At 42.7% G+C, this 23,991-nt stretch overlaps 1 protein-coding gene and 1 non-coding gene across 9 annotated transcripts in view; one reads left to right on the top strand and one right to left on the bottom strand.

Annotated features, from left to right (window-relative positions):
• TRNAE-CUC (transfer RNA glutamic acid (anticodon CUC)) lies at positions 1-72 on the bottom strand. The gene has a single exon. It is a non-coding gene; the product is annotated as a tRNA-Glu (tRNA).
• A 2,476-nt stretch (positions 73-2,548) lies between these two features.
• NCOA7 (nuclear receptor coactivator 7) overlaps positions 2,549-23,991 on the top strand; it is an 83,253-nt gene continuing 61,810 nt past the window's right edge. For 3 of the 8 annotated variants that reach the window (XM_066315334.1, XM_066315341.1, XM_066315340.1), the window contains exon 1: positions 6,881-6,982. The gene's annotated coding sequence lies outside the window, so the exon portion shown is untranslated. Of the gene's footprint in view, positions 2,784-6,880; positions 6,983-7,289; positions 7,413-23,924; positions 23,949-23,991 lie in introns of those variants that run through there. The other 5 variants (XM_066315335.1, XM_066315338.1, XM_066315336.1 and 2 more) reach the window with 5 other exon arrangements.

The raw sequence follows: 23,991 nt of genomic DNA on the forward strand, positions 1-23,991 counted from the left end.
TTCCCTGACCGGGAATCGAACCCGGGCCGCGGCGGTGAGAGCGCCGAATCCTAACCACTAGACCACCAGGGATGCTTGTAAGCGTTGTAGTACTTCTTTGTAATGAACAAATGGTAGAGTAATCTCCCTCGCTCTCCTTTTACTGCGTTCAGCCGCTGCTTTCTCCTTGTGCTCCCACTTTCCAGGCAGTACCAAGTCCTGGAATCAGCTACGTGTGGAGAGGGACGTTCTATTCCACCCCACGGAAGAAAATCGCGGCGGCGGCGTGGGGAGGAGAGGGGGCCGCCCAGGCGAGGCTGGTGAAGGGCCCTCGCCGTGGGCGGGAGGCGGGATGGTGGTGGGGGACCGGACGGGCCGGAGGCTCGGACGGGAAGGAGCGGCCAGCCCGGCGGTGCCGCGGCGGGAGCGGGGGTGGCTCCCCCAGCGCCAAGGCAAGAACTGCGGGGCCGCGCCACGGGCGGGGGCTCGCAGGAGGGCGCAGGCGCCGGGTCCCCCTCTCTTCCTCCCTTCTGCCAGCGCTCTTCCTGCCGCCCCCGGCAGGCGCGGGCTTCGCGCCGTTGTTTCCCCTCATTTCGTGTTGCCTTTCCAAGCCCGTCCCGACGCCATCCTGCCCGTACGGCGTGTCGCTGTCACGGCCGCAGGCGAGGCTTCGTCAGCAGAGGCTTCGTCAGCCGAGCGCTCTGCGCCGCACATCGCGGCCGGAGGGGAGGACCGTGGCGCTTCCCCCGCTTAGGCGCTCCCCGAGCAGGCTGTGGAAACACCTCGGCTTTTCCGGGCTCCGGTGCTCGGCCTGCAGGGGAGAGAGCCTCCAAAGGCCGCTCTCAGGTGGGGGCCAGTGGCTCCAGAGGGGATCGAGGTCGGTGTTTGCTTGCCTTGTGCTGCCGCGGCCTCCTCACGTGATAGATACTAATTTGTGACCTTGGTTTCTTTAGTAAGGTTTGTGTGAGCGGAATGAAAACGGCCAGTGCTGTGGCTGACCTCTGTGTAAAAGATCTGTCCTTTGGCGTGTTGTTTTCATGAGCGTAGAAGATCTGGGAGCAAGAATAGCAAAAATAATTTTCCCTATTTAGGCAGTGTCCAACGATACAGGAGGGCTGGCTCTGCACAAGCAAATTTCTCTGGTTCTCAAGCCTTTGCCTTGCAAAAATGCAAAAACGTTTGTGTGTTAAGATAGATAAGCTTCAGACTGTGTGCTTGTGGACTATGTAAATATGCATTAGCTGATCTTTAAAAGCTTTAGAGTCTGAAAACAAACTTTAGGGGATCTTTTTCTTCTGGAAGGAATGAAGGAGGTTGAAGGTGTTTGGTATCCCTGTTCAGCCAGTGGTTCATTTCATCACAAAACATTCACTGTAGCAGGCTTGAACAAAATGTATGTCTTGATTGTGATGGAGCTTTCTTTGGTCTGAATTCAGCAATTTTACTGTGCAGTGAGGGAGATAACAAATTATGAGGTTAAAATCAGGCCCTCGTAGATATGATCTAATATCTTATATATGCAGGAACAGCTTTTCACCTGTGTGGGATCAACAGCATCCCCTTTGGTAAGACTAAGGCATTTCACGCCTTGAGGAGCCAAAGCTGTGTTGGGCTGGAGGCTGAGGTATCACTGTGGCCTGAGGCCACTGCAAAAGGGTGGTTGTGCTTAGGTGAGAAGAGGTCAAGCTGGTCCCAGCAGGTAATCTGTGCCTACTGCTGAGGGGAAAGGTGAAGTGGTTTCCTACAGAGTGGATCCTGCAAGGAACACCAGCCAGACACTGAGGTGGTTATACTGCAGTAACTGAGCTAGCCATAGGAGTTTGTATACTCCACTAGATCCACAGTGCTGTATATAAAAGCACAGGCTTCTCCACTCTGTGTGCTTCTCAGGTGGGTTTTGGAGGGGTACTGACTTCTGTGGCTGCAATGTTAGCAGCACGGGAGACAGCTAGGTTAGAACTAGGCTAGGCCCACAGAGCTGCATTGGCAGGATTGAAGATACATATTACAGAATGGTCATTGCCACCCTTAGGAGTGTCTCTGTTATGTCACACCACAGAGGAAGGCAGGGGCGAGCCCCTTGATTCTTAACCTGCCTCAGTGATGTAGACAAAATATTTCCCCTGACAATTTCAGAAAAGTAGCTGAGCCTATGAAAAATGTGATCTTATGCTGATGGCAGGGTGGGCAAATGTGTTTTGTGCATTCTCTAGGAAGCTGTTAGATATAGAAACAAATCAGTCAGTCCTGCTCTGTTGTGCTTGACAAAATCACTTTCTAAATGAGTAATACATCTTACTAAATTTCTCTTGACCAGTGAAAGGGTTGTTGATTACAGCCACAGCAGCAGTGAAAACTAAGGTATATACAAGAGAAATTTACTGAAATAGGAAATCTCTTCCTTGATGTTAATCTAAGAGGTGAGAGCTGACTACTAGACCACCAGGAAAATAGCATTGAGAGTCATGTGCTGCCTAGTTATTTTTAGAAATGGCTTTCTTTACTGTACAAGTCATGTGCACTGACAAAAGATTGTGCCTCTCCTCTGGCTTCCTGTATGCAATAGAGAAGTGCATCAGTGAAACCGTCAGCGATTCAGCCTCCTGCCAGCACAGAAACAGCCAGTGCCTGTGCCTGCATCCCTGAGATGGTAGCTGGAGAGGAATGATCTTCCCAAAAGCACCAGGAAAGGAATGGCAGAGGTCGATGTTTCTTTTCACTTAACGCTGGTGTGCCTGTGAAACGGAGTGAGTAGCATTCAGTGTTAGAGGCACCACTGTACCATGGCTGTCACAGTTTGGTAGGTAAGGCTGAATTTTTGAACCTGAAAAATCAGCGTGATTTATTTAAATGCAAGTTGCACAGCAGCATGCAATTAACCTCTCTGTTCCGTATGAATACATTAGATATTACTGTTACTTTAATTTGACATGATGATTGATGTGTAGGCTTACGACGTAAAAATGAGCAAGAATAACATCAAAGTAATGTGCTAAGTTATGGAAAGTATATAATTGGGGTATGTATGTACTATATAATGGTAAGTACAAATTTTCTTTAGCACCTGGGATACATGATTCAGCTCTAGTGAAAACCCCTGATCTGCACAGAAATGCATTTATCAGTCCTCTCTTTCCTCCAACTGTGTATTTCATGTGGAAAGTCTTGGTATCAGATATTCTTCTGTAAGTTTTCCTGACATCGTCCCAGTTTCAAGGAGGTGGAAAGGAGAGGGAAGGAGGAGATGATGCACAATCTTTTGCTATTTTATGTTTAATTTCCATGTATGGTCAGATTGATGACCTAAGCGTTGGATTATAACGATTTTCTGGGGGGAAAATTCTTCTGTAGTTTGTACTTACAAAATCTGTTTTAAGCGCAGTAGTGTTTTGACGGGAATAATGTGAGGAGAACCTGAAGCGGCGTTGTCCAGACGCTGCGGCTGTGGTGGTACTCCCATCTCCAAGAGCACGTTCCAGGCCGTGCGGGTGCTGGCTCCCTGTGCCTGCAGTGTGGCGCTGGCGGCGCCAGGGGACGGGCAGCGCCGCGGCTCGGGGCCCACCGGGAGCGGCATTCCTGTCCTGGGGAATGCTTTAATGATGCTGAAGAACGAGACGGGGAGCAACCAGCAATATTCCATAAATACTTCCACACGTTCTTGTATTCTTTTTCTTCAGCTTCCGTTCTTCGCTGGCATTTGGCTGCATTTGACTTAGAAAAGCCTGGGTCAGCTTCTTTTCCCTTTTAGCCCATGTTAAAATGCACGTGATTCTGGGGTTTGGGATAAACCGTGGTGGTGTGGTGCTTCATCCAGCGCCCACTGAGCTACCTTAGTTGAAACAAACAGGGCTTTCTTGTCATCACCTCTTGTATCTCAGGAAATTCCATTTCTTTTTATAGTGTTTCTTTGGCTGAGTATTTTGGAAGCTACTTCTGGTTTGCTTTTCTAGACAGAGAAATAAGTGCACTGAATCAGTTATTAGGGGAGAACTTCATATTAAAGTTTGAAGCTGTGGTCGCTTCCTCATTTTTGTAAAACTTGTGGAAAATTTCAGTACCTCAGTCACATTGAGTTATATCTAGACAATCAATTCAAAGTTAAAGGGTGAGCTGGGGACACTCTGAAAATTCATCATTACATAAACTGAAGAATCCAGGCTAAGAATAGCCCTCAGTGCAGTAGGATCAAGCAGAGCCTCAATTATGTATGCATAAAAGTCTGTCTGTATGAAACCTATTTTGCGACTACTTCATGTTGAATAATGGTAGGAGTAATAGGCAAAACCAGAAGGGCTGATAACGGGGAAAAAAAAAAAAAAGATTGGTGTCACCTTTACTTTTATATCTTTTCAAAACTGGACTGTTATAGTACTCAAGGTTGTCAGTGTAATTCTTTATGGCAGGTTGTCTTTCTTAAATAAATGGGGTGTAAGCTAACAATTACAGATGTAAAAAAATAAACAAAAACTACATGAACTACAGGAGCAATACAGTATGTTTTTCTGCTGTTAGTGTAAGCTGATCTGAATGCAGGCCATAAACATACTAGGATTTTTTTTCTATGCAACTCTGTTATTGTAGACTGAAGCAGAAATCAAAACCCAATTAAATGTAGTAATTCAGTATCTCAGATCTGTTCTGTCTTTCATGTGTGGTTATACATGTGAGTTTGTGTGAGAAATCTTCTTCTACGGTAAAAATTCGCAATTTGGAAGTGATGAAAATAGCAAATTTACATTTCATCTCAATCAAAATAATGCAAACAGTGATAAATTTGCCCAATCCTGAAATCAACAAGCAACATGAATTTAAGATTTTCTCAGGTAAAGATATTCTAAGCATTGATACCACAAAGACAATGAATCCAAATGATGTTAGAGCATTTGAATTCAAATGAATTGGCAAGGAACATGTTGTAATGGGAAAATGCAAACCATTTAGACTGTCTGCTATCCTCTATACTGTAGAGAGAAAACTAAATTTTATTTCAAAGGTGATGTGTGTGTGTCTAACCTAGCTATCATCTGCCTATCTCATGTTCATCGTTGCAACAGAAAGGCAGGCATTACTTAGTTCTTCAGGCTCAGTAAAATAAAAGGGTCTATAATGTCCCACTCACACAAGTTCTTCCAATGACATGAAGTCTGTGGGTTGAGCCACAGGCACTAACCCACAGTGCCATAATCAGAACTTGTATGATGTTTCTCTCCCAGTCCTAGCCTGCTTATCCTGCTGCTCTGACAGGAATTTGAGTGATTTCTCCCCTGTGCCAGCAGTCTAGAATATATATTTGATATGCTTGGGGCAGCATAAGTACTATAGGAATGCGTGGTTTCTTTGCTATATGGAGTTTTATGCATTGTCTTCATAGAGCTTTCTACACTCTACAATAGAGGTGACTGTAACTGGAATGATGATGGACAGCAGACTGGTACATTAGGACAGGGATAACTTTTCTGGAGCTAAAATAAGGTGTTAGTCACTGTCATTGTTGTGCAAGTGCAGCTAAGAGATAAATAGTGTTTCCACCACTTTGATGGATAAGGCTTTGTAGCTTCTGCAATTTGGAAAAGGACGTTGGGTAAACAGCACTACTATTTTTATTCCTCTTTTTTTTCCCCAGTTTTTTTTAATCTAAGCTCTGCTGGAAGAGTAACTGAGAGCAGGGCCCCTTTCTTCTGTGTGGTGGTAGAGAACCCTTGTGCCAGTGAAGTCTTTTAGATTTTAACCAAAGTAACTTTGTGTTTGTCCATCGTTTGCTGGGTAATAATAAGATGTAGTAACTGCAGTGTGTTATCAGAATGTATCCTTTAAGCAGCAGACTGTATTTTAAAGAAAATCTGTCTTTTGTAAAAGAAACTGTTTCGGTAAAAAAAGGAAATCAGGTGGAAACTTCAATTTTAGCTGAAAGTGCAGCAGCAAATTTAGTGGACGAGTTGAGACAGTTGTTCCAGTAGTGACACTGAGTGGTAGCAAGCATATGCTCCAAGTAGGATAATGGCAATGGTGGGAGATGGCCGTGTCTGTATTGAAGATGCATTTGGTCCTGAAAATGACACATTTTTGAAATGAATTTTCTAAACAGCTGTTAAACAAACAAACAAACCTCTGACAAATCTCTTCTTTAAAATTAAAACTCGTTGGATTCATATGCCTGTGCACCATTTGTTATTCTGACACACTCTTTTAGCATCTCAGTATATATGTGTACACTTTGTGTCACCTTTTCATTTATACAGGTATCGTCTTCAGGCTTGAGTTTTTGTCTTGCAGAATTTAGAATTTAATAATGTGACAATGCCTTTGTTACAATGCCTGAAAGACTGAAATCAGTCTTTCAGAGCTGATTATTAACCTAAGGAAGAAAAAATAAGTTAGATCTTGTTTAGGCTAGCCACAAACGTCTGCAAGGGTTACCTGCAGTTATCTCGGGTCTGGCAAATATAGCGGGTGTTGTTTTCTGGGAATTGGGTGAAGAAGCCTACTGGCGGACATTGTAGAAACAGATGAGGTTTCTGGGCGTTTCAGTTTCCCACGGATCTAAAGGTTTTGGTTAACCTCAGTTTCCAAAACTGGTTGTTGTGTTTTTAGCATCGCCCTTGAGAAAACTCCCCTCCAGAAGGAAGACCCCGGCGCTTGGGCTTTATGACTCGTAGGACTCCTGGCTCCGCAGACGGACCCTCTGCCCAGGACAGGGCTCCGCGGCCATGAAGCGGCCCAGGAGCGCGGCCCCGGGGCTGCGGCGGGGCGGAGGGGAGGCGGCGGAGGGGAGGCGGAGGGGAGGCGGCGGGGCGGCGGGGCGGCGGGGAGGCGGCGGGGCGGCGGGGAGGCGGCGGGGCGGAGGGGAGGCGGCGGGGAGGCGGGCCCGCCGGGCGGGGCGGAGCGCGGGGCGCGGCGGGGCCGGCGCCGCTGTGGCCGAGCGGGGAGCGGCGGAGGCGGCGGCGCTCCGTAGAGCGCTGGGGGCGCAGCGCCGGGCCGGGCCCGCCATGCCGCCCGCCCGCAGGTCTGTGTGCGCGCCGGGCCCGGGGCGGGCGGGGCTGCTCGGGCGCGGCCTTGTGCCTTGGCCGGGGGACGCGGAGCCCGGCGGGGCGGGGACGGGGCCGGCGCTGTCGCTGTCGCTGTGGGGGCGGAGGAGCTCCTCGCCCGCTCGCTGGTGCGCGGGGCCGGCGCGGCGGCGCAGCCCGGGAGGCGCGGTGTGTCCGTGCGGCCGGGGGCGCGGGGCGGCTGCCGGGAGCTGCTCCTGGGCACCCGCCGTGTGCTCTGCCGCTGCCCAGCCCGAGCAGCCGAGATGGCTTTCGCGGCTTCGAGCCCCGTTTATTTCCTCCCTCTCAGGGTCTCGGATGAAATACCGGAATGTTCCAGGCTCTCTCTGTCTCTGTTAATTTATATAGCCATAGGTTGCCGTGATTGCGAAGTGTTGCCGGGTTCCAAAGGTGTGTCAGCAATTGATTTTTGTCTTTTTAATCAGTGCAATGGACTTTCCTCTCTGTCCTTCATCATACAGTGCTTCAGAGTTGGTTTACGGGTGGAGTGGCATACTTGTATCTTGGGTGATGCGTGTGCAATATCGTGGTGCTAAAGGATGCAGTAACTGTTCATCCCCTAGGTGATGAAATGAGATGATGAACACTTCGATTCAGTAGCAGGCTTTTAGCCTGTGTTTACCTTACATGCTAGAATTGCTGTTCTCCCATTAGGTAGTCATAAATTTCTTGTATTAATGCACAATGGTGGACTTTTAAGATGGATAGGTGCCCATTAATCGATTATGGTTTGCTTCAAATGCTGTGACCCAGTCCAAGGGCCTGTGTTTGTGTGATACTTAAAATGTGTGTTGATGAGCTCTGCCAGCATATTGTATCAGCCAGTGTTTACACAGTATGGAAATAATAATTTCCTGATATTGTTCCATCTGATACTCATGTGTACACACATAGATTTTCAGAAAATTAATGGAGAAGGCAATAGAAAATGCCAAGAATATGTGTATAAGTATGCATGAATATGTACTTTCTGATGAAAACTATTTTATCAGGAATATATATCTTTAAGTCATGATAAAAAATATTTAAGTTGCAGTGCATTTTAGACTGCCCCCTCTCTCATCCTTTTACCTGGAAAATGTCCATAAATGTGCACAAAATATTTTGAGGACCTAAATATTCAAGTAATGTTGATCCTTTGGAGAGTTGTATTGAAATAGATGCTTGTAGCCAAAACGCTGTCTAATGGCTTTCCTGTATTTATTTTTTTTTCCCCAAAGTAGTGGATCAAAATCTTGGCCTCACGGGGAAATTCTTTGTGGGTTGTTGTTGTGTGGGTTTTTTTTGTTGTTTTTTTTTTTTTCTTGTTGCATATTATGTTATGGAAAACAAACACTTCTGGAATACCTATTTGTCCTCGTTGCTTATGATACAGTCTCTGGGTTTCATGCCTTGGCTTTGCCCAGTGCCTTGTTCTCACTGCAGCAGTAGCCACACTCCCATTTGAATATGTCACATCTGCTTCTGAAATGGTAAGTGATTCCCTTTGGAGATGAAGTGAGTTAGAATTGATTTGAACAATTCTTGTCTTACTAGGAATATAACTATATTGCTTTGTGTATCCATGATTTTGAAAGAGAAGGTGGGAATTGGTTGGAGACTGGCTGTAGTAGGTATTTGGCTACCTTACAGTCCTGACTTCAGGGGATAGCTTGCAAATCTCTTTTAAGTGTTAGGGAATAAGCCCCTCTATTCGAACAGAAGTGAATTCACTTGGGAGTGATTTGGATTGGAGGATAACATGTCTTCAGAAAGGTAATTAAAAAAATTGTGGGAATTCTGTGACTAGTTCTGCAGCTAGAGTGAGTCCCTGCAGTCACCCATTTGGATGGGTATTTCAAAGGTGAGAACATAGTGTGAGCCTCTGCAGCGAGATCTGACACAAGAAATTGCTGCTCTAGGCAGCTGGAGCTGCTCACAAACAATAATTATGGAAATGAAGGACAAAGGGACTCAATTTCCCTTTGCTATCCAGTAGGCGTGAAAGGAAAGCTGGAGCATAACCAATGCTGAGAAAGATGGTAAAGCTCTCTGTCCAGCACCTGGCTTGTGCCCTCTGTGTCTCAGCAGGTGCCCACTTCAGCAGCAGGCAGTCATGGTCCTCAGCTCATCTAGCAGAAGAAATTCAGTGTCATCACCCAAAAAGCAGCTGACTGACAAACCTCTTCCTCATCATGATCAATAAACTAAAAAAGTCAAAGGCTTTATAGGTGTAGCTTTTGCTTTAGTGAGGTATCCACCTGCTGCTGGAGTTATTGATGGTGGGGTTGGCTACCTGCCACAGAGCTGATGGCTTCTCACTCCCTCTTGTGAGCAATATGCACCCTCACAGAAGAAAATGTCCAAGTCATGTTGCTGCCACTTCTGCTATGAGTTTTCCCTGGGGGTTATGATTGCTTTCCCAAAAAGAGGAAATGTAATGCTACATTTCATGAGTGGAGTCATCAAGAGTGCTCACTCAAGTGACCTCCTTTGACTAGGATGGAAAGCAGAGTAGGAGAAACAAGTTTTCAATTCTTTTTTCCTTCACCTCTTTTCTTTTTTCTCTTAAAATCCTACTCCCTTGTCATTTTTCCTAGCCAGATGTATGAAACAATGAGTTAGTGACAAAATTCACAGCAAGCTAGAGGAATTATATTTCCTTCCCCAAACAAAATGTTACAGATTGATATATTAAACACATAGAGAAGACTATTTTTTTTTTCTTCCTGCTTTTCTTTGCAAAGCCTTCTTATTGTAGGTGGAAAGCTGTATGTCTTGTTCCTGGTCAAAATGTCAGGTGGGCGTGAGGGGTTATGCTGGTGCTGGAAGTTGTATGTTGGGAACTGTTTGTTCAGTTTTGGGCTCTGCAGCCTTGCGTGGGATTGTGGCTGTGTATCTCCTCAGCTTGCCTGCAAGTACAGAGTGCAGGAGGGCTTTGGGGGGTCTGGTGGTGCTTCCCAGTGGGTTGCAGTGCAGAAGGTCGTACTGAGTGCCCACAACCAGGTGCCATGCTTTGCTTTTGCTCCTATGGTACTCCCAGTCTCTGACCAAGCTTGCAGAAAGAGTACCAGTATTTCAGCTCAGTACCATACAGTGTCCTCCTCACCTCCCTGTACTTACTTGAGAATTAATGACTTGTCATTATCCTTTAGGAAGACTTCTGGATTAGACTTGAATTTTTTGGTGTGTACAGTACTCATTATAATGTCAGTCAGCCTTTCTGATTGTTGTTTATCATGAGAGGTGAACTATGCTTTCAGTTGCATGCCTCAAATTCCTGGTGCTGTGTGGTCCAGTGCCCCTGTCAGAGCTGGTGAAGCTGTTCCCAGCTCAGTTATTGTGTGCCCTGTAGTACTCCTGAACTATAATTAGCATTTAGCCTTCTCTTTGTTGTGCTGTGTGTAGATCCCACCAAGGTGCCTGTTGTTGCTTTTCTTATAGCTACTCTGTATATTTTGCAGAGGATTTTTTCAAACATCCTTCTTGAAATGTGGGTTCTATTAGTACCCATGTTTAAGTAATGGTAATATCAAACTGATTTACAGGAACAGAAAACATGCAAGCTTAGCAGGGAAATTATACCTGTTTATACAGGCAAGATATGTGTTTATCATTTCATTACAATGTCAAAATAGCATTGTTTATGTTTCATTTTGTGTTCATTTTAGGATTTAATAGCTTTTTGTTAGTACTATTTCTAGAAAGGAAATTTTCTTCCTGTACTCTCATTCATTAGTGACTGATTTTTGGGACTTTCTCAGTGTTTCTGAAGATATCTGAGGGCCATTTCCTCAAAATCTATGACAGTGAAGGCAAGGATTGGTTCGAGTGCACCAGATAGAGGAAATCACAGCTTTGTTTTAGAAAAGTTCACAGTGAGAGCTGTTGCTTCATTGAACTCAGCTTTATCTTAAGAAAAGGTAATGTATTCCCTAACTAATTTTTTTCAAGTAAACTTAACCTTTTCTAGCAGTGCTCTCTCTGTTTTCTCTTACTCCAGTGTATTTTTTCTGCTTTCTGCCTGATCTGCTATCTACCTTATTTTCTAGTTTGTCTTCTTTTTAAATATTCTAGGGTAATGCAGCAGATAGAAAAGCAGTATGAATATTTACAAAGCATCATGCCACCTTGATTCAGAGCGGAAGAGTTGTGGATGACTTTCTGCAGATCAGGTGATGCTGTGATGGCAGAAAATCCTTGGGTCTGCCTAGGTCGTTACTTTGGAGGAGATGCTGCGTGGGACAGCTCGGTGTTGTCAGAGGCTTGGCACAGCATCTGAGCTGTGTCAGTAGGCTTTTGCTGTAGTTAACTGTCTCATGGTTAAGTGGCACCCTGGTCTGGTGGCAAGGGCTTTATTTTACTCTCAGCTTAAGGAGTATCATTTTTAGAGTGCTTTTTAAGAAGCTGTACTGATGCCAAAGACCTGGCTACTTGTGATAAAGCTGGGTTTAATCTGTATGCAGATTTTGGTAGCTGCAGCAAACTCAGCAAAACTTTGTCAGCCAGAGAACGTCTTGAGTTCTTCCTTCATACTTTCTCACAAAGGTTCAGAATTCAGGAAAGCATTGAAGTGTATAATAATTTTACACACGAAGATTTTTGGCATGATATTTAGAATTTATACTAAAAAATTCTTCTCTTACATAAGCATTTGACATTTAGTGTTTGACATTTAGTACTCTTCTTTTTTCGTCCTGGTTACTGATCAAGCCTTTTGTAGTGAAGCTGCTGAAGACTCCTAAAGGTAGGGGCTGTGGTAATCTGTGACATAAAATCTGGTCAGTACCTTCTGTCCCAGCTCCTAAAACTTCTGAAATGAGGTATTGTCTGGTAGCTATGTGGTGTAAGCAGTGATATCTTGGTGACAAAAGGTGAAGAACCAGGGAGATGAAACTTTCACTGTGTTATGGAACAGTGAGCTGAAATGTGGCCAGGTATGTGGTGACAGATTGACTTTGCCTGCTGTGAGCCAGTCACTTGTGCAGATCTGGCCCAAATGATTAACAGGTGATGAACATGAAAGTCCTCTTGCCACCCAAATATTTGGGATCAAGTCACAAGCAGCCTGGGTCATTGTCAGGCCAGTTACGAAACAAATTGAGGACCACAAAGGAATGACAAGGTTGGCTTTCTGTCAGTGCCATGAGTTGTTCTCCAGTCCTCATGGTTAGGTATCCTCTGAAGAAATTTCATTTGGTTTACAGGTAATTTGGTTTTTTGTTTTGTTCTGTGATATCATTGTGCTGGGCAGTGTTGGTGCTGGGCAGTGTTGGTTAGGTGTGCCTTTTAGTAAGGGGTAAATAGAGGGTAGCATCACATCAATGTGCAGAGGCTAGGCAAGAACTTTGTGTGACATCTGCATTTGTGTCCTGCTACAGCCATACTTAGTGGATGGAAATCAAAATCGCCTTTGTTGGGCTTGTGCTGATGTGTTTGCTCACATCACACCACATCAAATGTCCATTTGTTTCCTTCTATCAGGATTTCTACATTCCTTGAAAAGGGTCTCTGCTGCTAACTGATCCCTCAGTGGATGAATTTTTAAGTGGGTTGTTTGTTTTGAAATTTGGATTCTGTTTGTAGTGCATAACTTCTGTTAGTACAAGTAACACACTGGTTGTCATAAAAAGAGATTAAGGAGATGAAGATTAGTTTGCTTTTCTCCTGCACTGTTGACATTGTGCACCTGACTCTATTGCATGAGAAATAAGTTTCAGTGTTTTGTCAACTAGTTGTGTCCTTTTCTAAGCCCTGCTCTGGTAGTTCCTAGTCCCAGGCTGACCCTGGCAGATAATAGGCAGTTTTTAGGGGTAGAGGACTGGAGACTGATACTGAAACCAAATTGTACAGCAAAACCAAGAAATAATGAATCTTCTGCAGGGAGGCTGGAAAGAGCAAGGAGCATGAACCCTAGGAATGAACCAGACTGGCATGTATTGGGGGGGATGAGCAGTGGGTTAACAATGCATCCAGGAGAGAAGTTCCTAGCCCTTCTGCTCAACTATGAACACAATTCAAGTTAAATTTGAGAAGAGCAAGGCAGGTGTCTTAGTTTCTTTGTTTTCATCCAGGGAAGATGTAGACTCAGATGTAGACTCAGACTTGGCAGAGCAGAGCGATACTGCTCCTTCAGAATGGGACCTTGCTCCATTAGGAATGAGCTGTGTTTGAAGGCTGCTGTTTGTGCAAATGGAAGAGGAAGGCCAAGGAGGTTTGCAAAAGGAAAGGTGGTGCAGCTGAAGGAGTCACTTGTAGCACCAAACCTGATTTTGAAGGTGCATCTAAGGAGACATGTATTTCTTTTTACTTGATAGCTGTCAGGTGTCCATTTTGTTGTGGACCAGTGTAGAGTTTGGGATGTAAAGGCTTCAAGTTACAAGATGCATTTCTTGAGAAAACCTGTCATCCCTTAGTAAATGGTAACAGTCCTTCAAAAGCCTCTCCTCTCATTGTGGTTTCTTTTTTGTTTGTTCGTTTTTTGGTTTTTTGTTTTGTTTTTTCCATTTGTTTGCTTTGATGTGGTTGGGGTTTTGGTTTGGATCTAGAAGCTTTGTACAGAATCAGACTTCTATGGATGTCACATGGAATCAGGACTTCGCATTCAGTACTGAGTACAGTTTTCAAATCTTAACTGCTTTGCTGTCTGCGTTATATTGCAATTAAATTAAAAGGTTGTATGGTACTCGGTTTTATGTCTGTTGTATAAGTTTTGATTTCTTCCTCATGCCATGTACTGTTTTTTGTGAATTCTGTGATGAGGGACCTGTGAATCATTTTCTCACTGAAAGGCTCTAGGATGATAGAATTACATTATAAATTGGAATCTACTTCATCTGGCCTTGAAACATATCTCTTTTCCTGCTTTTTTCACTTTTTTATTTTTCTCTTCTTTTTACTTCCCGGAGTCAAGCATGCAGATATCTCAGAAAAGCAATTTTGACCTGTGGAAGCTGGACCTGTTAATGAGGTCAGCCCAGCCATCTGTTTGGGATTGGATGTATGAGTTTTAATCCTTAGTCCTGTCATAATTATTGGCAGGAACATGAGTAGGTTTATGGTTAAACTTGATGACCTTCAAGGTCTTTCAGCGTAAATGATCCTTGCTTCTATGAATCTAGCTCTAAGGTAATACCCTTTTCACAGGTAATGTGTCAGTCCTTTTTAACTACAGATCACTAATGCATCTTGTTGGCGTAGGTGCAAACTGCTTTTTATGTATTTTTTTAAAGTGTAGGTCTCTATCCAGTTTTAACAGATTTTCAAAGACAAGTTTTAACACAAAAAATGAAAGGACTGTGGCCCCCTCAAAAGTAGGTACTTTAACATGGAAAAAAGCATAGCCAGATCCAGAACTTATTAATGCATTAACTGCTTTGGCTGGCATCAACTTGAGAAGGGACAAGCGATTACATTGATGTAGCTATAAACAAGAGAATGCCAAGTTTTGCTTGAAATGTTAGCAGCTATGTCAGGTATAACCTGTGGTGAACAGAAATTTAGCAGCTTTCGTCTTTGGGCCCCAGCTGTGCACATGTGTGCTTAGGTGTCACAAACATAATCTGTGTGAGTAGTCCCTCTGAATGCACTTAGTACAGGAGTAGAGAGCTCAGAGTCTCTGTTGTGGCACCTGGCTGATGTGGCTGAGACGGATGGCTTTCATGAAAATGCAACACGGGAGGAATTGAAGCTGTTTGTCATTTTTCTGACTGTAGTGTTTGGTTTTTTCCCCTCTAGCAAAAGAAAATATTTAGTTTTGGAATGCTGAGTTACTTTGTTGATACTATCAGTGTAAGATATTTGAATTTTACTTTTCAAATTAGTCTGTTTTGTTCAACAAGAGAACCTAAATTCTATAATAATATTTGAAACACTTGAGTAATCTGAAAATAAAACATACACTGCTACTGCTTCACCAGAAAACCTCTACACAGCTGTGTTTTATGCAACAGTACTCAAGCTTAATTCAGGTGTATTTTTAACTTTTCTGTTTTTTAGTTAAGCCCTGAACCATCTCACTGATTGAACACATGCAGAGTTGAGCAAGTAAAAGCCCAATTAGATAGGCTGCAGGAAGGGATGGCGTATAACCATCTTGTGTGAATCATAAAATTGTTCTGTATTTTCTGCATACACAGACATAGGGAACTTTACTTACCTGAATAAGTTTGAGGAGTTAGATGTGTGCAAATGGTTAGAACACAGAAAAATATGAAGAGCTTTTCTGTTTCTGCTCCTGAAGAAGCAAGCAGCTCCTCAAAGACTTGCTTTCTAATTAGTAGGTAAATGTGACTGTGCTCTGGTGTATAGCAAGGGGAATTCTGTTTGAGAGGGAGTTTTTGCACTGCATATAATGCAGGGTGACTCCTGCAAGGTCAGCAACTGTGTTAGTGTTCTCAGGAATCTGGAGATTCCAGAGATCTGGTGAAGGAAGGAAAAAAGGTAAGATAATAGAAGTTTTCAGGATGTTTCAGAAGGGCAAGACAACTAAATCTTTTACACAATGCCTAAATGGATTTTGCTAGGAAGAAGGAAATAATTAGAAACACTGCTGCTTTTAAAAACAGGATTCAGTCTGTGCAGTGTGAAGAGAGTTTGATTTATTGTTGATAATTGTAATTTTGATGCATCTTACATTGCCAGCATTAAAGCACCTCTGAAGCTACATAGGTGTAATACATGGTCATACTCACCAGACTGCAATAAACTTTGCAGGTTAAGCAACTGAAAAGTAAATAGGGAAGGTTTCCAGTGTTTATTTTGTATATTACAAATGTACAGGATTTTGTCTTACAATAAGCTGTTCAATGTTGCTTAATATACAGCGTAAGCATGTGACATAGTTCAGGTTGCTATGGAAACCTGGCATTTTGGTTCTGTTAGCAGTATTTCAGATAGGAAAACATTAACATTGCATTACTGCTAGACTCCTTTCTGCCACCACTCCTCAGCTTCTTTGCTTCTCATTTGGGAGGTAGATGACAGAAGCAGTGATGACCTGGAATTTGCACAAATCAAGGTCAATTGTAAAAAGAGGTTTTGAGCTGAAACTTAAAAATTATAATTTTACCTTCAAGCAGCTTTTGTGTCTAGTTGCTTTTTGAAGTACTGAAGTGTTTTAATACTTACCTTTCACAATTCAGTGTCTCTGGGTTGATTTGAGGTTCTTTTTCCAAACAGCTGAAAAGAATGGGGTACTTTTAAAAGAGAAATTTCCAGTAATTTTCACAGCATGATTATATATATTGCTGAAAATGTGCTTAACATTAAAAACTGACCATTTCCAGTGCTTTCGGTTAGACTGGCAGATTTGTTCATCATGGATTTCTTGTTGCCTGGTCTTGTCCTGTAAAGCATTAAGAACATGTTAATCAAGTCTCATTGAGTACAATGGGAATATTTAATATAAACATTAGGGACCTAAACTAATTAGTAATTGTAAGCAGAAGGTGATTTATGATACCTGTGATTGACAGTATAGATGATTGTGCCAAGTATCTAGCCACATCTTTGTGATTTAGGAGTCTTCAAACACCAGTCACTTTCTGCTCTACATCAGCTTTATTTACATTTCATATAAATGCCTTTCTTGTATTGGTGAGAAAAGAGCTGAGAAGAGAGAAGGTTTGCTGTTAAGCTGAGGTCATGTATTTGTCTTTAGTAGTCTGTTTGTCATCCCATGAATGCTGGCACTCATCTTTCCATGTGTGCTTGCTAATGCCCACTGGACAAAGTAGCTGCTCAGGGAGTCACACTTAAGGTTTTCTGCCCAAGCTTTCTGCTACAGGTCTGTCTGATGTGAGAGTGTGCTTGTAACTCAGCCATGTGCAGCAAAGCCTCCTGGAAGGGGGTGTGAGCTGTGTGGTGGGATATAAACTGAAAGCAGAGACAGAGCCACTTCTGCCAAGTCTGCTGTGAGTCATTGGTGTGGTAATTTTGGGTGGAGGAGTGATACCAAGCAGCTGAAGTGGGCAAAGGGGAGAAAGGCAAAGGGTAATAATACTTCAAACTGACAACTGCTCGCTCCATGGACAGATTCTAACAGCCTGAGACAAGGGAAAGCCTAAATTCTTTGGCTTGGCACTTTGACTGGTCAGGGTCCCCTTGACCACCAAGGGATATTTGCTGTTCATGTGTCTGCTGTGATGCTGCTGTTTTGCCAGTGCAAATCCCACTTTGTGGCCTGTGTAAGCTAATTCATAGAAGCCACTCTGGAGTGTGTCCAGGCCTGCAATATGTGACACCGTGGATCCAGTGGACTTTAGCAGCATTCTGAGTCTGGGAAGAGGGGAGTCTAAGGAGGACTTGATCATGGCCCTTATAAACCTGGTAGAGAACCTGTAATTCATTGGGTCTGGGTGTGATGTGGTTGCTTGTAGGTATCTCTCTTGACCTTATCAAAACAGATAAGCAATGCTTTCTTTGATACACTAAACAGATTATGAACAAGGAACGTGATAGTGTTGACTGACAAAACAGCAGGGTAGTGCTAAGGGGATTGTCTAAATGCTGGTTGGTGTGTTGAATGTTTATCAGTCTTTTGTATTTTAGAAAATGGCAAGTACTTGGTGTTGTAGTTGAATGTAGAGGAGCACACAGATGAAAATTCTTTTGTGTATATGCCTACATTCTCCAGGCAGAGGTAAGGGAACAGTGATGTCCATCTTAACCCTCTCTGGGTATGGTAAACTTCATCCTTCTATGGTTCATACAATCACAGAGTCATTAAGAGTGGAAGAGACCTCTAAGATCATCAAGTCCAATCTTCAACTGAATCTGTATTGTGAAGTGCTATGTCTGCTCATTTCTTGAACGCTTCCATGAATGGTGACTCCACCATTTCCTCGGGGAGTACAATCCAGTCCTTAACCACTATTCTAGCAAAGAAATATTTTCTAATATCTACCCTGAACCTCCCCTGGCACAGTTTAAGTCCCTTCCTTGTGTCCTATAACTAGTTGCCTGGGAGAAGAGGCTGACTGCCGCATCCTCACCTCTTCTTTCTCGTAGTTGTAGAAGGCGACACTGTGTATACTTGTACCAAGTGAGTGTGAAAAGCTGCAGGTTAGAGGGCTGGACTTGATGCTTAATTGAATTGGGGTAGGTTGAAACATGAGGTACAGTAAGATGAAGGCATTAATTATTTTAAAACATCTGCAGCAATGTTCTTGTTGACCTAAAAATGAAAATCTTCCCAGGTGTCCTGATTTCCAACAGCACTGCACTTTCACATTTGGAATAGCATAGCACTCTGCCTGTTAATAGTTTATGCTGTGTTTTGTAACCAGTTTCTGTCTAGCAACTGAAGCTGAGTTAAACAGTAAAATGCATTGTTCTGTATGGAAAAATCATCTGGTGATGTTCAGCTGCCAATGAGGGAAGATTAAATCTTGGTGTTTTTGCCTCATGATAACCTGACTGGTGATGTGGAATTTCTGGTAGCGCATTTGCTTCTGCTTACCCTGTGTGTAACATGACAGCCTGAGTTAGCGGGTTAAAGCCTTTTCCTGAGTAAGGCAGGAATAATTTATCTGGAGAGTTCTTTGGAGCTGAATCACATTTTGTTACTGTTCTGTTTCTGAATCAGGAATGTGTCTTCCACACTGATTGTCATTTATTTTATTTGAACTTTGTTTGCGTGGACAGACAGTTTGAAATCCAGTAGGGGCACTGAAGGTGATCGAAGCTTAGCCTGTTCTTACTTCATCAGTTGGGAATAAAAATGCTTGAACGTTCAGTTTACTACATCACTGTAGGGGGGAATAATACCCTCTTAAACACTGTATCCTATTCCCCAAGAGTGAGGTTGTTTATTTTCTTTGCCTGTCTTATCTCCAGATCTTATCTTCACTGTCCTTGAGATTCCACAGCATGCAAATAGCCACACTGAATCTCTTTATTTCTCCTACTTGGAGACACAGAAATTGTGATTGTTCTGTGTTTAACAGGAAGAAGTAGTCTAGGAACTGCTTCTGCGTACATAATAGTTTTTTCTGTCTCTTAATTTTTGTACTTTTATTTTTTGTGGATTTTAAGAGTGCACTCTTGTCACAAAAAATGTGGCAGGTGTCATACTTCAAAGATGAAAGGCATAAAGAAGGATTATTCCACTTGAGCAAGGGTTGAGTGAACCTCAGGTGAAGTAGTTCTTCTGGGTTAGTTTAGCGCCCTCCAGTTAGTGTGTAATGGACTGGAACTTCTCTGTAGAGCTTATTAATGGGTTAGAATTAATGGTACACTATACATTATAACTATAATGTAGCTATGTAATTGTATTAAAATAATTCAATATTTCAGATAGCTTTAGAATAAACAATTTTTTGTCCATTCTATTGAATGCATTAAGTCTATGCTGTGTTTTACTTCCTTGGGCTAGGTACTTTTCTGAAAGCTTCCAATCTCACTTTTTCCTAGGTCATTCTGCCTAAAGAAAAGACTAAAAAAAAGTTGTAGCTTACCCTCCTCTTTGCTGGCTGTGCATTTCTGTTATGTTTCATCTTGAGTTCCTGTACTGTTGTACAGAAACTTGTATCTTTTCTATTGCACCTAGTAAAATATATTAGCAGAACCTAAAAGCAGTAGAACTCAGCCTGGTTAGCCCAGTCCAGTCATTAATGAAATGCTGCAAGGTTTAGCATTTCTCATAAAATACAGGTGTGCATTCACTTTCCTGGTTTTAAAAATGGGAGGTCTATGCAAATGAATGCGAGACTTATTGTTAGCGTTTTGGCTTGTGAAGCTTACTAATGGGCATTTATATGACCGGTAGCAAATTAAAATGTCTCCTATTCCATGTTAAACTGTTCCTGTTTCATTATGTTTAAGGATAGTGTGTGTTTTTATTTATTTGCATCTGCACAGTGCTCTTGTAACTGCTTTGGGCTCATCACAGCAAGCAATCCCCAAGGAGGCACAGCTAGCAATCCCCAAGGGTTCAATTTCAGATCTAAGACACTGAAACAACTTCCCTTCTGTCTGTGATTTGTTCTGCAATTTCTTACTCTTCCAACTTGAGAGATATTTTTAATGTTGCTCTTGGAGTACTACAAACATACCTTTTCTTTTTCTTAGTACTGGCTTTTTGGTGTAACCATTGTCATCTCTCATGCTGCATCATTTAGGGTCAGAACTGGCACATGTACCCAGAAGACTTCTTATTCATAAGAAGACACTGTTGCAGAGATGCAGACCTGAGGCAGATCATTAGTAATGCTTTAGTGTCTGAATATGAGCAGTTTTGAACGTACAGCAGGTGATAGGAAGTGTGCAGGGCTGTGAACAGATGTGCGTGGTGTTTGTAGTCTCAGGGGCAGAGGTATAATAGAGAAGCAAAAATAAAAAATTACTGTTGCGTGGGACATTCTACCAGAGAGCAGTTGAGAGCTCTGGGGCAGCATCCTGTTCCCTCAGCACAGTGGGGTCTCCCTTTTCCATCATTCTGTGGCCATGTCTGCTGGGCTGTCTCACTGGGAGTCTCGTGCCTTCATCGGCTCTGCCTTCCTAACTGGAAAATTTGTATGTAGACCTCTCATCTTTCTTGCTCGTTGTTCACAGTGTGATTGTTGCCACTGTCTCTTGCATTATGAGACTCCTGCTAAAGTATGGAATACACTATCCTTGATTTGGTTTTCCCAAAGTCAATTAATTTCCCTTTTTATATACCTGTTGCTTGCTGAAGGAGTTGAGTGAGCCTGGATCCTCAGAGGAGTTAGCTAGGCTTTTTGTTTTGTGCATCTGAGCTATGATTCTTACATATGCACCCACTACACCAGATAAAATCGAGACTGTGCTATTGGTTTCCAAAGTTAGTTAGTTTAAATTTCACAGAAAATAATAACTATCTTCTTGTCAAAGTAATCTCCTGTGTTCTCGCTGAGGTTTTTGAGGCCAGATTAAAGCTGCTGGGAGGATACTTGCACGTGTTGCTCTTCCGCTTTCATTTGAGCATGTGGAGGCCATTCTGACAGTTCAGCTCCCCATATGTAAAGCAGGGAGTTACTTAATTTTTTTACCTCATAAGAGGTTGGGAGATATTGATTCTACAGGATCATTAAAATTGTGTCTAGACAATTGCGTGATCTTGAATGTTTCTTTTCTCTGTATGTTTTTCCAGGACTTGCAGTGGGCACAGATGGCTAGAGAAAAGCTATCAAGTCCACTGAATGTTCTAAAAATAATCTGATACTTCATTGGCTTCTCCATTTCTGTGCTGTGGGATGTACTGTTGTTTATGTGCTCAGTTTTGGAAAGTAATGCTCACAACTGAAGGATTGCTTGTTGGTGCTTCAGAGCCAGCAGACAGGATTTCTGGGTTCTTACCCCAGAGCACAGCAAGCAGAACTTTTCCTTGTTTCATGAAAATGTGAACTACTTAAACTGCAAGCAGCAAGGTTCATTATTCTCATGCATGAGAAAGGGAGGAAAAGGGAGAAAAGAGAATTCTGAAAAATAGATAAATTTATCAAAGTCTTTAAAGGGTGCTCTATTTACACACTAACTTACTTTTAATTTTCCTTTCACTTTGTTTATCCTTGCACTTAGAGCATCTGCTGCTGCTAGTTTGAATGTACCAGTGCAGGAGGCTGCTGTCCTGAAGTGCCAGGTTGCAGGGGGGACAGCAGGACCTGGAATCAGGTTCTGGACGTCTTGAGAATGCGATGACAGTTGAAGTGGTGTGGGTATCCGTGGTCAGGAGTTCAGTCTGCTCCTGTGATTATAACATTTTAAATTTTTTGTGGCGTTTTTGGAAGATTACCATCCTAATTACAAATTTTCAGGAACATCCCCAGAACCCCCTGGCAACAAGACTAGATAGACAAAGCAAGTGTCCAGAAATGAGTAAATACAAATAAAAATATCCAGAGCAGGAGGACTAAAATAAGAAAGAAGAGTGTATGTTTATGCATTTTGCTTTTTTCTTTATATAATTATCAGGTGCTGACACTGGCTAAATTCGGAGAGTGGCAAATTTTTAACAGGCATCTTACTGAAATGCATTGTTTGGTTTGCCTTGAAAATGCCTAACTGAAGGATTAGGATTCCTGTAGACACGTCATATAAGCTTTTCACAATCTACTTCTATTTCTGTGTGTAGAAAAGGTTAAACTGAGCCTGAAATTTATATAAAATCAGCTTTGTCATCCTTTGAGTTTGGACAGAATTCATGACATATGAGTAAGTTGTCTGTTTCTCAGCATATAAATATCCCCCGAATATGTACATTTTTAATAGTCTGCTGATTCAGTATTCATCTGTACCAGAAAAGAGCTGTCAGTAAGCCAAGATTAATTTTAATCATATAGCCTTAATAACATTTTAAGCAGGTGATAAAGAATACCTTGGAATTATTGTTCTTGTAAAATATCAAAGGACAGATAGGGGAGAAGTGTGGGGTAGGTTTGCTTTTTTTGATGTAACTTTAAATTGTCAGTGACACCCTGTAAAGTAAATGTGGCTTTTATGCTGTTACTGTTTTAAAAACTAGAATTGAAAACCACCTCTCAGAAATGCTAAATTCTAGTTTTCTGTAGCAATTACTGCAGGCTGTGCTATGTACCTCCTAGCTATCAGGTTTTCTCTTTTTTTTTTTTTTTTTTTTCCCCTTTAAGGCAATTATTACAAAATTCTCAATGGCACAAATAAACTCAGAACTTAAGAAGTCAGCATTCCTAATCAGTTTGCTATTTCTAGTACTATGTTTTCAAAGTATAATTTTGAGACTTCTATATGCCTTTCTAGAACAACACCATTGTTTCTTCTAAGAAGGTAAGCTGAATAAGTTTTAGGTCAAGAGAGTGGAATCTGGCATTAAATTATGCTATTATGAAAAATTACTTTAATTGGTGACTCCATATTATATAACTGCATGTTTTTATTAGCGAAAGAAAAAAAAAAGTCACCTGAATCCCTTTGCAGTGTCTGGTCCTGTGGCTAACAGTCCAATTTTCTGAGTGCCCATCTGTTATGAATATAATTATTTAATTTATTTTTAATTCTTGGTTTATTCCTCCTCACCGTGTGAAAGCACTTACCTGATGTAAGAAGAACATGCTCCATACCCATGTTGGCATTGCTGCCTTTGTTTAGCACTGATGAAAGCAAACAGCAACCCTCACCCTTGGGGAGCTGAGCAGCACCTCACTGGTTTGATGCTGGCACCTCCTGCAGCATCTGTGGTTAGGTCCAGGCTTAACCTCCTCTCTCGTTTTTTGTGCCTCTTTTTGCTGAAGCAGGGGGGTGGCAGCCCTGGCACTGGGCCAGGCAGGGCTTTCTCCTCCCAGCTCCCTGGGTAGTAGTTGCTCTCTTTGTCTACCACTCTGGAGCTGGGCAGGTACTTCCCTAGCTGGGGATGTTAAATCATGGGAGAGGAAGAGAATGAATGAAAAGAGCATGCCACTGACTCTTGCACGGGATTAGGTAGGGAGGACAGATATGTATGACCTCTGTTCATCCCAACTGATCCTGTTTCAGTGGGGTGAGGGACTCCTCCCTCTTCTCATTCCCATGGGTCCTGCTGTCCTTGTGGTCATGGGTTTAATACTGTATTGCTGCTTTAAGGTTATTTGATAGTTCTTGGTGTCAGTGTGACACTCAGCTCTGGCCTGTCAGTGCCCTCATGCCACATCACACTGTGGTGAAGGGGGAAAAGTGGTTCCTCTTTGAACTCTTTTTGTAACTGGCTGTAGAGGTTGTAGTTGTACACTTTGAAAGACTTACTGTAACTCTAAAGGCAGTGATAATGAACCCTCCAGTTCTGATCTTCTGGAGATCTAAGAACCTGCCCCAACAGGGAGGATAGAGATTCATCAGAATCCTCAGGAAGTATGTGGTATCTTCATACAGGCTGAACATCTGGGCAGACCAGTTTGTTCTGATGCTGCTGTTATACTTCTGTCATGTAGGTTTCTCTGTCCAGCTGAAGACTGCATCATGTGTTACCTTGCAGAGGTAAAACAGTACTCTCTTCATAAAGCTAAAAATGTCAAGTATT

This window comes from Sylvia atricapilla, chromosome 3 (assembly GCF_009819655.1).
Source record: "Sylvia atricapilla isolate bSylAtr1 chromosome 3, bSylAtr1.pri, whole genome shotgun sequence".
Taxonomy (NCBI): domain Eukaryota; kingdom Metazoa; phylum Chordata; class Aves; order Passeriformes; family Sylviidae; genus Sylvia; species Sylvia atricapilla.